The sequence below is a fragment of the Lucilia sericata genome, unplaced genomic scaffold (assembly GCF_015586225.1).
Source record: "Lucilia sericata isolate MDLA Ls3-8-SP2 unplaced genomic scaffold, ASM1558622v1 Contig000461F_arrow, whole genome shotgun sequence".
NCBI classification, from domain to species: Eukaryota; Metazoa; Arthropoda; class Insecta; order Diptera; family Calliphoridae; genus Lucilia; species Lucilia sericata.
In genome coordinates, this window is record NW_023994476.1 from 116,880 (window position 1) to 131,377 (window position 14,498).

The following is a 14,498-nucleotide window of genomic DNA, read 5'->3' on the forward strand; positions in this document are numbered from 1 at the left end:
ATCAATATACCTCCCATCTTTTTTGATGGTGGGTATAAAAAGGGACTTTTGGATACTTTTTCGTTCATTAACTGGAACTTTTTGAGATTTCTGTAATTTAATCAAGAATAGGACTTTTGGCAACTTTTCTTTTTTCAAAAGGTACTTTTTAACATTTTTATACCCTACACCACTTTGGGTTTGTGCTGATGTTTGTAACGCTCAATAATATTGGTCATATACCCACCTTAAAGTATACCAATCGGCTTAGAATCATTTTCTGATTTAGCTATGTCCGTCCGTCCGTCTGTCTGTCTGTCTGTCTGTCTGTCTGTCCGTCCGTCCATGTAAATCTTGTAATCAAACTACAGGTCACATTGATGATAATTCAATGAAATTTGGTGCATAATCTTCTATTGTCTCAGTGACGAAAATGGTTATGATCAGTCCATTATTTCACCTAGCCCCCATATAGCTGAACCCCCGAAAAGGGTTTGTTAACCTTGTAATCAAAGTACAGGTCGCAATTTTCAAGATAATTCAATTAAATTTTGCACATGATCTGCTATTGTATTGTATGAATCCTATTGAAAATGGGTAATATCGGTACAATATTTGACCTAGCCCCCATACAACTGAACTCCCCGAATAGGGATTTTAAGTTCATAATTATGTTCAATATACTCGTATCGCGACAAAAAGCTGCAAAAGCAAGTATTTCTAGAAACAGCAACTGCGATATCGATCATTATAGACGAACTAGAGCTCAAGACGGATTCGTTACAATTTGTTCGCGAAAAATTCAAATATGACTACTTACATATGTATGGCAATAGCATTATAAAGCTTTATCTAAATTAACACTTAGCTCTCTCCCATATTCGACTTAACCTTAACTGTTTATTACACTTCTTTGAATTTAATATTTTTTTGCATAGTTTTTTTCTCTCTCTCTTTATCACTTAATACTTTGAATTTTTCTGCTCTTTTTCTATGTTCTAAAACAAAATGTAAACAATTCACGAACATGTAATTAAATATGAAATTTCATATTGGCTTTTTTTATTAAACTAACAAACTTTGTTTGCAGTTATTTTCTGTATACTTTTGAGGTGTAATTTTGCATTCAATAGACAAATAGTACTTGCAATTATAGAAGAGTAGCACCTTAGCAGTCAATAGTAGTTTTCATCGTTAACAGTAGCAATTATGAGTGAAATTATTTTGTTTTATAGCCAACATCGTGAAAAAAGATGGGAAATAGAATGATTTTGTCTAAGCGTTTGTAACACTATGAAATATTAGATATTCTGAGTACTTATAACTTCTTAGACGAACTAGCAGTGTCCGTCCACCTGCCTGTTAGAATCATAATAGGACCTAAGCCGGTGACATTAGCGGTTCCCAAAAATCGAATTAAAATAAATCCATAACTCTATAAATATAAATGTCCAGCTATTGAAATCACGATAGAATCTAAATGGGAGAATCTAGAAGATAAATAGTTTGATGATGGGTATTACATGTTCGGCATATTAGAATATATACTATTCTGTTTTTTTTTTTTTTTTTTTTTTCTTAAGTTTTTACATCTTCATTTCGTTTCGTCATTAATTAATTTCATTTTACTATATTATGATGCATTCAGCATGTTTTAACATGGTTAATTATGTATTTTACATGAATGCGCCCGCCCATTCACGTTTAAAACGTGAAAATAACAAATAGTTAAAACAATAATTAAAATATTGTGGTTTCAAGCTAATTAAATGAAAATACAAACATGTTTTAATAATAACACAGATCTGACTGAATAACTACATGTTTTAATACATTTTAAAGAAGAAGAAAACAATAAAAATATTATTTATAGAAATTTGCAAAATTTTGTTTTACCGAATGATAAACGCTTATCTTTAAACTAGACTATAGACTAGACTATAGACTAGACTACAGACTAGACTATAGACTAGACTATAGACTAGACTATAGACTAGACTATAGACTAGACTATAGACTCGACTATAGACTAGACTATAGACTAGACTATAGACTAGACTATAGACTAGACTATAGACTAGACTATAGACTAGGCTATAGACTAGACTATAGACTAGGCTATAGACTAGACTATAGACTAGACTATAGACTAGACTATAGACTAGACTATAGACTAGACTATAGACTAGACTATAGACTAGACTATAGACTAGACTATAGACTAGACTATAGACTAGACTATAGAGACTAGACTATAGACTAGACTATAGACTAGACTATAGAGACTAGACTATAGACTAGACTATAGACTAGACTATAGACTAGACTATAGACTAGACTATAGAGACTAGACTATAGACTAGACTATAGACTAGACTATAGAGACTAGACTATAGACTAGACTATAGACTAGACTATAGACTAGACTATAGACTAGACTATAGACTAGACTATAGACTAGACTATAGACTAGACTATAGACTAGACTATAGACTAGACTATAGACTAGACTATAGACTAGACTATAGACTAGACTATAGACTAGACTATAGACTAGACTATAGACTAGACTATAGACTAGACTATAGACTAGACTATAGACTAGACTATAGACTAGACTATAGACTAGACTATAGACTAGACTATAGACTAGACTATAGACTAGACTATAGACTAGACTATAGACTAGACTAGACTAGACTATAGACTAGACTATAGACTAGACTATAGACTAGACTATAGACTAGACTATAGACTAGACTATAGACTAGACTATAGACTAGACTATAGACTAGACTATAGACTAGACTATAGACTAGACTATAGACTAGACTATAGACTAGACTATAGACTAGACTATAGACTAGACTATAGACTAGACTATAGACTAGACTATAGACTAGACTATAGACTAGACTATAGACTAGACTATAGACTAGACTATAGACTAGACTATAGACTAGACTATAGACTAGACTATAGACTAGACTATAGCCTAGACTATAGACTAGACTATAGACTAGACTATAGACTAGACTATAGACTAGACTATAGACTAGACTATAGACTAGACTAGACTATAGACTAGACTAGACTAGACTATAGACTAGACTATAGAGACTATAGACTAGACTATAGACTAGACTAGACTATAGACTAGACTATAGACTAGACTATAGACTAGACTATAGACTAGACTAGACTAGACTAGACTAGACTAGACTAGACTTAGACTAGACTAGACTAGACTAGACTAGACTAGACTAGACTAGACTAGACTAGACTAGACTAGACTAGACTAGACTAGACTAGACTAGACTAGACTAGACTAGACTAGACTAGACTAGACTAGACTAGACTAGACTAGACTAGACTAGACTAGACTAGACTAGACTAGACTATAGACTAGACTATAGACTAGACTAGACTAGACTAGACTATGACTAGACTAGACTATAGACTAGACTATAGACTAGACTATAGACTAGACTATAGACTAGACTATAGACTAGACTATAGACTAGACTATAGACTAGACTATAGACTAGACATAGACTAACTATAGACTAGACTATAGACTAGACTATAGACTAGACTATAGACTAGACTATAGACTAGACTATAGACTAGACTATAGACTAGACTACTAGACTATAGACTAGACTATAGACTAGACTATAGACTAGACTATAGACTAGACTAAGACTAGACTATAGACTAGACTATAGACTAGACTATAGACTAGACTATAGACTAGACTATAGACTAGACTATAGACTAGACTATAGACTAGACTATAGACTAGACTATAGACTAGACTATAGACTAGACTATAGACTAGACTATAGACTAGACTATAGACTAGACTATAGACTAGACTATAGACTAGACTATAGACTAGACTATAGACTAGACTATAGACTAGACTATAGACTAGACTATAGACTAGACTATAGACTAGACTATAGACTAGACTATAGACTAGACTATAGACTAGACTATAGAGGACTAGACTATAGACTAGACTATAGACTAGACTATAGACTAGACTATAGACTAGACTATAGACTAGACTATAGACTAGACTATAGACTAGACTATAGACTAGACTATAGACTAGACTATAGACTAGACTATAGACTAGACTATAGACTAGACTATAGACTAGACTATAGACTAGACTATAGACTAGACTATAGACTAGACTATAGACTAGACTATAGACTAGACTATAGACTAGACTATAGACCAGACTATAGAACTAGACTATAGACTAGACTATAGACTAGACTATAGACTAGACTATAGACTAGACTATAGACTAGCCTATAGACTAGACTATAGACTAGACTATAGACTAGACTATAGACTACACATAGACTAGACTATAGACTAGACTATAGACTAGACTATAGACTAGACTATAGACTAGACTATAGACTAGACTATAGACTAGACTATAGACTAGACTATAGACTAGACTATAGACTAGAATATAGGCTAGACTATAAACTACAGACCAAACTGTAAACTACTTAAAGTCAACCTTGATCGTTGCTCACCACCGCAACTTAAAGCTTCTTCAAATTGAAATTTAATTAAATCATAATTGTAATGAATAATTAGTTTGACAAACCACTAAAAAACAAGCAACAAGTTATTGTCCAATACAACAACTTAATATTACCTTTGTTTGTTGTTGTAGTCGAGGAAGTGGCATCATTAATAATTGCAACAAATTAACTGATTATGTTAGTTTGTGGTATGTTAATTAATTAATTAATTAATTAATTTGCCATTTAAAAAAAAACTCTTCAACAACAAAAATTATACTTAAAAATGAAACAAAAAGACACACCTTTACACAAATGATCAATAATTTTATCTGCTGGTAGACAGTTAATAACTAACAGCATCTACATATTTATATATAATTTATTATTAATTTAAACAAATTTAAATATTTTGCCATCATCATCATTATCACGTTACAATGATAATGATGTTAGGCGTTTATGATGATGACAAACGTTATAAAAATGATAATGATAATGAGCGTATTGGTTATAAATTGATTGAATTGAATTGAATAGACCGATAGTATTGACACACTGAAAAGAACAATTGAAATGATGAATAAAGTTTGATATGTACCGTAGATATGGGTTAAGTCTGTTGTCAACATGACTTCAATTGATTAACATATATATTTTATATATAAAATTAATGTGCTTTTTAAATATTTGTATTAATTAATCGTAATATTATTGTAACTGTTATTGATATATCAAAAACATTTATATATCTTCTACAAATTTATAAATATGTTAAAGTTTGTTTGAAGCCTAGAGTGATTTTCTTGACAATACTGGCCTGTAGTATTGTCTATAGTGCAGTCTATAGTCTAGTCTATAGTCTAGTCTATAGTCTAGTCTATAGTCTAGTCTATAGTCTAGTCTATAGTCTAGTCTATAGTCTAGTCTATAGTCTAGTCTATAGTCTAGTCTATAGTCTAGTCTATAGTCTAGTCTATAGTCTAGTCTATAGTCTAGTCTATAGTCTAGTCTATAGTCTAGTCTATAGTCTAGTCTATAGTCTAGTCTATAGTCTAGTCTATAGTCTAGTCTATAGTCTAGTCTATAGTCTAGTCTATAGTCTAGTCTATAGTCTAGTCTATAGTCTAGTCTATAGTCTAGTCTATAGTTTAGTCTATAGTCTAGTCTATAGTCTAGCTATAGTCTAGTCTATAGTCTTAGTCTATATCTAGTCTATAGTCTAGTCCTATAGTCTTAGTAATAGTCTAGTCTATAGTCTAGTCTATAGTCTAGTCTATAGTCTAGTCTATAGTCTAGTCTATAGTCTAGTCTATAGTCTAGTCTATAGTCTAGTCCATAGTCTATCTATAGTCTAGTCTATAGTCTAGTCCTATAGTCTAGTCTATAGTCTAGTCCATAGTCTAGTCTATAGTCTAGTCTATAGTCTAGTCCATAGTCTAGTCTATATTCTAGTCCTATTGTCTAGTCTATTAGTCTAGTCATAGTCTAGTCTATAGTCTAGTCTATAGTCTAGTCTATAGTCTAGGCCATAGCTATGAGTCTATAGTTAGTCCATAGTCTAGTCTATAGTCTAGTCCATAGTCTAGTCTATAGCTAGTCTATAGTCTCGCTATAGTCTAGTCTAATAGTCTAGTCTATAGTCTAGTCTATAGTCTAGTCTATAGTCTAGTCTATAGTCTAGTCTAGGCTATGTCTAGTCTATAGTCTAGTCTATATCTAGTCTATAGTCTAGTCTATAGTCTAGTCTATAGTCTAGTCTATAGTCTAGTCTATAGTCTAGTCTATAGTCTAGTCTATAGTCTAGTCTATAGTCTAGTCTATAGTCTAGTCCTATAGTCTAGTCTATAGTCTAGTCTATAGTCTAGTCTATAGTCTAGTCTATAGTCTAGTCTATAGTCTAGTCTATAGTCTAGTCTATAGTCTAGTCTATAGTCTAGTCTATAGTCTAGTCTATAGTCTAGTCTATAGTCTAGTCTATAGTCTAGTCTATAGTCTAGTCTATAGTCTAGTCTATAGTCTAGTCTATAGTCTAGTCTATAGTCTAGTCTATAGTCTAGTCTATAGTCTAGTCTATAGTCTAGTCTATAGTCTAGTCTATAGTCTAGTCTATAGTCTAGTCTATAGTCTAGTCTATAGTCTAGTCTAGTCTATAGTCTAGTCTATAGTCTAGTCTATAGTCTAGTCTATAGTCTAGTCTATAGTCTAGTCTATAGTCTAGTCTATAGTCTAGTCTATAGTCTAGTCTATAGTCTAGTCTAGTCTGTCTAGTCTATAGTCTAGTCTATAGTCTAGTCTATAGTCTAGTCTATAGTCTAGTCTAGTCTATAGTCTAGTCTATAGTCTAGTCTATAGTCTAGTCTATAGTCTAGTCTATAGTCTAGTCTATAGTCTAGTCTATAGTCTAGTCTATAGTCTAGTCTATAGTCTAGTCTATAGTCTAATCTATAGTCTAGTAGTCTATAGTCTAGTCTATAGTCTAGTCTATAGTCTAGTCTATAGTCTAGTCTATAGTCTAGTCTATAGTCTAGTCTATAGTCTAGTCTATAGTCTAGTCTATAGTCTAGTTATAGTCTAGTCTTGTCTATAGTCTAGTCTATAGTCTAGTCTATAGTCTAGTCTATAGTTTAGTCTATAGTCTAGTCTATAGTCTAGTCTATAGTATAGTCTATAGTATAGTTTATAGTCTAGTGTACAGTCCATAGTCTAGTCTATAGTCTAGTCCATAGTCTAGTCTATAGTCTAGTCCATAGTCTAGTCTATAGTCTAGTCCATAGTCTATAGTCTAGTCTTTAGTCTAGTCTGTAGTTTAGTCTATATTCTAGTCTAAATTGTAGTCTATAGTCTTGTCTATAGTTAAGTCTATAGTATAGTCTAGTCTATAGTCTAGTTTATATATATATAGTATATTGATGACGCAAATAGTTCTATTCAACTTTTCCCATAATTCTTTTCAGTGTACCGTGATGACTGTATATCGTTAAATTTGACATACAAATCACAAATTTTTTATACTTTACATTTTTAATTCTTTCAATTTTAAAATTTTTAATAATGACGAAGACTTAAGAGACAATGACACCATACGAATTTGTTTAGATTCTTAATATATTTAAAAATCTTTGGATATAACAATTTCATAATTATAATTCTTATTAATTTCTTTTTAATGCAAATTTCTATTTGGTATTTTAATCACTTCTCAACATGCGATGATTGCGTACACATCAGTCAGATGTATGAGATATAAAATATTTGTTCGGTTATTTTAACAGTTTTAAATTAGACAACGACGATGATGATTACAGAATTGCGGTTATGCAAAATCTTCCGTTAGAAATGATTTCAACGAGTTTATTATTAAGAGTTTTTTTTAACAGGGACTTAGAGGGAATTTCTGGAATTTAGTAAGCGTTAGTTAATTATAAGAACAAAAACTATAATATAAAATAGGACAGTGATGGTTTATTAAGCTTTTTGGATGATTAGGTCCGGTCAAGAAAAGTATTTACTGAAAGATTTTGAATGAAAACGTTAGGTTTTTGATTATGGTCGTTATATTTCTATCTAATATTAATGAGCAATGTAATTTCATCAATATTCTCCACTACCAACTATAGGGTACACCTAAACAATTTGTAAACACAAAACAATAAATTTGATAATAATCTAAACAACGGTAATAATCAATGAACTGAAGCAAAAAAACAGATATAAAATACACAAAAAAAAACAACAAATCATTTGCGTTTTATCATCGTATTATTAATCATATTTTATGCAAATTATTTTTCCATCGTTTATTTATTTGTTTGATTACGTTTATTTTTCGTTTAATTAGTAAATGAAAAAAAGCTATAAACAATAAATATACAGAAGATTTAAAGGTGTTTAACTAATATTTCGTTTAAGTTTTACTGCTCTAACGTTTTTAAAAGAAAATAAAACATATTCATCACTTCGCCTCACTTTTTATTTCAGATTTATTTTTTAATATGAGAAATGACTGAAGATATCAATGGTTACACTCGGAGAAAAGTATGTGTTTAAAGCATACTGAAATGAAATGTGTACAATTTTAAAAAATGAACAAACTAAAATTCTGTATGGATATTTGATTAAATTATAAGTGCGAGCAAATTTCTATGAGGGTAAACAATTTTTATCCATAAATCTTAGGAAATCATAAATAATTTAGCAATTAAATGCGATTTTCTCTTCCAATTCCTTTCACATGTTGCAGCTGAAGTACTAATTGGGAATAAACAGTAAGTAATGTATATAATTATACGGAATTGGCCATAAATAAAAAAATATTTGAATTTGATTGCAGTTTAAGTCAACCCAATAAAAACTTGGTAGCGACTGTTACTTGCTTGAAAACTTGATTCCCTTGCCTTGCGAGTTTAACTAATTAATTAATTAATTAACTAACTAACTAACTAACTAACTAACTAACTAACTAACTAACTAACTAACTAACTAACTAACTAACTACTAACTAACTAACTAACTAACTAACTAACTAACTAACTAACTAACTAACTAACTAACTAACTAACTAACTAACTAACTAACTAACTAACTACTAACTAACTAACTACTAACTAACTAACTAACTAACTAACTAACTAACTAACTAACTAACTAACTAACTAACTAACTAACTAACTAACTAACTAACTAACTAACTAACTAACTAACTAACTAACTAACTAACTAACTAACTAACTAACTAACTAACTAACTAACTAACTAACTAACTAACTAACTAACTAACTAACTAACTAACTACTAACTAACTAACTAACTAACTAACTAACTAACTAACTAACTAACTAACTAACTACTAACTAACTAACTAACTAACTAACTAACTAACTAACTAACTAACTAACTAACTACTAACTAACTAACTAACTAACTAACTAACTACTAACTAACTAACTAACTAACTAACTAACTAACTAACTAACTAACTAACTAACTAACTAACTAACTAACTAACTAACTACTAACTAACTAACTAACTAACTAACTAACTACTAACTAACTAACTAACTAACTAACTAACTAACTAACTAACTAACTAACTAACTAACTAACTAACTAACTAACTAACTAACTAACTAACTAACTAACTAACTAACTAACTAACTAACTAACTACTAACTAACTAACTAACTAACTAACTAACTAACTAACTAACTAACTAACTAACTAACTAACTAACTAACTAACTAACTAACTAACTAACTAACTAACTAACTAACTAACTAACTAACTAACTAACTAACTACTAACTAACTAACTAACTAACTAACTAACTAACTAACTAACTAACTAACTAACTAACTAACTAACTAACTAACTAACTAACTAACTAACTAACTAACTAACTAACTAACTAACTAACTAACTAACTAACTAACTAACTAACTACTAACTAACTAACTAACTAACTAACTAACTAACTAACTAACTAACTAACTAACTAACTAACTAACTAACTAACTACTAACTAACTAACTAACTAACTAACTAACTACTAACTAACTAACTAACTAACTAACTAACTAACTAACTAACTAACTAACTAACTAACTAACTAACTAACTAACTAACTACTAACTAACTAACTAACTAACTAACTAACTAACTAACTAACTAACTAACTAACTAACTAACTAACTAACTAACTAACTAACTAACTAACTAACTAACTAACTAACTAACTACTAACTAACTAACTACTAACTAACTAACTACTAACTAACTAACTACTAACTAACTAACTAACTAACTAACTAACTACTAACTAACTAACTAACTAACTAACTAACTAACTAAACTAACTAACTAACTAACTAACTAACTAACTAACTAACTAACTAACTAACTAACTAACTAACTAACTAACTAACTAACTAACTAACTAACTACTAACTAACTAACTAACTAACTAACTAACTACTAACTAACTAACTAACTACTAACTAACTAACTAACTAACTAACTAACTAACTAACTAACTAACTAACTAACTAACTAACTAACTAACTAACTAACTAATAACTACTAACTAACTAACTAACTAACTAACTAACTAACTAACTAACTAACTACTAACTAACTAACTAACTAACTAACTAACTAACTAACTAACTAACTAACTAACTAACTAACTAACTAACTAACTAACTAACTAACTAACTACTAACTAACTAACTAACTAACTACTAACTAACTACTAACTAACTAACTAACTAACTAACTAACTAACTAACTAACTAACTAACTAACTAACTAACTACTAACTAACTAACTAACTAACTAACTAACTAACTAACTAACTAACTAACTAACTAACTAACTAACTAACTAACTAACTAACTAACTAACTAACTAACTAACTAACTAACTACTAACTAACTAACTAACTAACTAACTAACTAACTACAACTAACTAACTAACTAACTAACTAACTAACTAACTAACTAACTAACTAACTAACTAACTAACTAACTAACTAACTAACTACTAACTAACTAACTACTACTAACTAACTAACTAACTAACTAACTAACTAACTACTAACTAACTACTAACTAACTAACTAACTAACTAACTAACTAAACTAACTAACTAACTACTAACTAACTAACTAACTAACTAACTAACTAACTAACTAACTAACTAACTAACTAACTAACTAACTAACTAAACTAACTACTAACTAACTAACTAACTAACTAACTAACTAACTAACTAACTAACTAACTAACTAACTAACTAACTTACTAACTAACTAACTAAAAGATGCTTTACACCGGGGGACTATGTGTATCAATCCTCTTAAAATTTAATGAATAGATCCACATTTATATAAAACGTATTTATCCTTTTAATATTCATGAGCTCAATTTTGAGCTTTTAAGCCCTATTCGGTTCAGTTTTGTAGAGGCTAGATGGAATAATGGACCAATATAATTCATTTTCAACAAACTTTGTCCCAAATTTCATTGAATTATCTTTAAAATTGCGACCTCAAGGTTTACAGGGACGAACAAACGGATAGCTAAATAGACTCTGGAAATGATTACAAGCCGATTATTTTAAGGTGGGTGTATGACCTAGATTATTGTGCGGCACTAATAAGTATATTCTAAACTTTAGTTCCCGTTACACATATTCAAAAACGCAATAGAAATTAATATAAAGATAAGATGGTACAAAGTGATTTATTTGATGTTAGGGGCAATTATGTATTGATCTTATGAAATTTAATGAAGACATGATTCTTATAAAATTGTTTTATATCGAATGTCAATATTATTTTAAAGCTAGTTAAGAAGATTAAAATAAAGAATATAGATAAAATCATTAAACCATATTCTCTGAGGGCACTTGTATTGAGTCTAGAAAATATCAAAAATGTCAAAATTACCTTATCAATAGAGTATGTTTTTGAATAATTTCACCCATCTAGTTTGGATCGTATTTCTATGGTTACAAAAGTCTATTACGCTAAGGTGTTTATATAACTGAGGCTGTAGGATTTTATATGAATGAACTTGCATATGTATGTAAATACTACCGATTATAGCATGACTAGAATTTGTACACAATATAGTTTTGTAAACAATGATTAAACATTTTTTTAGATTTTTATTGTATTTGCTACGCTTATAAATTGTTAATTAATTTTTCACAGTTATTGTTTATTAATTAAAGAAGTGAATAATTTTATTATAAATTAATATATTAAAATATTAATTGTATAAAAGCGCATTCAACCATAGTATTAGTAAATATAATATTCTTTTAAAAATTTAAAGATTTAAAATTTGTTTTTTTTTTTAACAATAAACATACCGATTTTTATTTAAAATATTTAGTTCATTGACACATTGCTCTATATATTTTATACATATGTATATTTTACTCACCTCTTTAACCGATTTAATAAAATGCGGTTTGAAAACAAGCTAAAATTAATTTACATGACAATATTAAAAAATTTATTATTTATATCTTTATAGAGAAAATTTATATTTAATTTGTTAAAGATGCTGCTAAAAATATTTATGAGAAATTTCTAACCTTATGTTTTTAATTAAATTGCATAATAAATTAGACAGATAAGTGGAAAGAAGTATAGAATGAGAAAGTGTTATCACTACTGGTTTATTGGGTCTTTAAGTAAGAATGGGATTTTTATTATAATTAAATTTTGATATGTATGTAGGTTACCAGTGATAGTGGTTTTCATATGGTAAATGTGTAATATTGGGGAAGAAGAAACTAATAAGGGCAAAACAAATATTTCCCTTCTCTGACCTCTTTAAAACAAGACGATAGACAAGATTATATTCCAAACATTAGACAAGACTATAGTTGAAATTATAAGTACGACAATAGTCCAGACTATCGACAAGACTATAGACAAGACTATAGTCTAGACCATAGACAAGACTTAGTCTAGACTATACTATACTAGACAAGGCTATAGTCTAGACTATAGACAAGACTATAGTCTAGACTATAGAAAAGACTATAGTCTAGACTATAGAAAAGACTATAGTCTAGACTATAGACAAGACTATAGTCTAACCTATAGACAATACTATATTCTAGACTATAGATAAGACTATAGTCTAGACTATAGAAAAGACTATAGTCTAGACCATAAACATGACTATAGTCTAGACCATAGACAAGACAATAGTCTAGACCATAGACAAGACTTAGTCTAGACTATACTATACTAGACAAGACTATATTCTAGACTATAGACAAGACTATAGTCTCTTCTATAGTCTATAGTCTACACTATAGCTTTGTCTATAGTCTAGACTATAAACAATACTATATTCTAGACTATAGACAATACTATATTCTAGACTATAGACAAGACTATAGTCTAGACTATAGACAAGACTATAGTCTAGACCTTAAACAAGTCTATAGTCTAGACTATAGACAAGACTATAGACAAAACTGTAGTCTAGACTATATACAAGACTGTAGACTAGACCATAGACAAGACGATATAGACAAGACTATAGTCTAGACCATAGTCTTGTCTATGGTCTAGACTATAGTCTTGTTTATGGTCTAAACTATAGTCTTGTCTATAGTCTAGAATATAGTATTGTCTATAGTCTAGACTATAGACAAACCTATAGTATAGACTATAGAAGAGACTATAGTCTAGACTATAGACGACACTATAGTCTAGACTATAGCCAAGACTATAGTTTTGACTATAGACAAGACTATAGTTTAGACTATAGACAAGACTATAGTCTAGACTATAGACAAGACTATAGTCTAGACTATAGACAAGACTATAGTCTAGACTATAGACAAGACTATAGTCTAGACTATAGACAAGACTATAGTCTAGACTATAGACAAGACTATAGTCTAGACTATAGACAAGACTATAGTCTAGACTATAGACAAGACTATAGTCTAGACTATAGACAAGACTATAGTCTAGACTATAGACAAGACTATAGTCTAGACCATAGACAAGACTATAGTCTAGACCATAGACAAGACTATAGTCTAGATTTTAGTCTAGGCTATAGTCTAGACTGTAGACAAGACTTTTATCTAGACTAAAGACAAGTCTATAGTCTAGACTATAGTCTACACTATAGACAAGACTATAGTATAGATTATAGATAAAACTATAGTCTAGATTATAGACAATACTATAGTCTAGATATAGACAAGACTATAGTCTAGAGTATAGTCTTTTCTATAGAATGTTAGTTAGTTAGCCTTGGCTATTGTCTGACATATCGGCAGGTCAATAGTATTATCTACAGCCTAAATTAGAGTCTAGTATATTGTCTGAAATACTTATACTCTGGATTATAGACTTGACTCGTTCGAAATTACACTTAAAATTCTAATGATATTGTTAATATGCCTTAACCCCACACATAAACTTT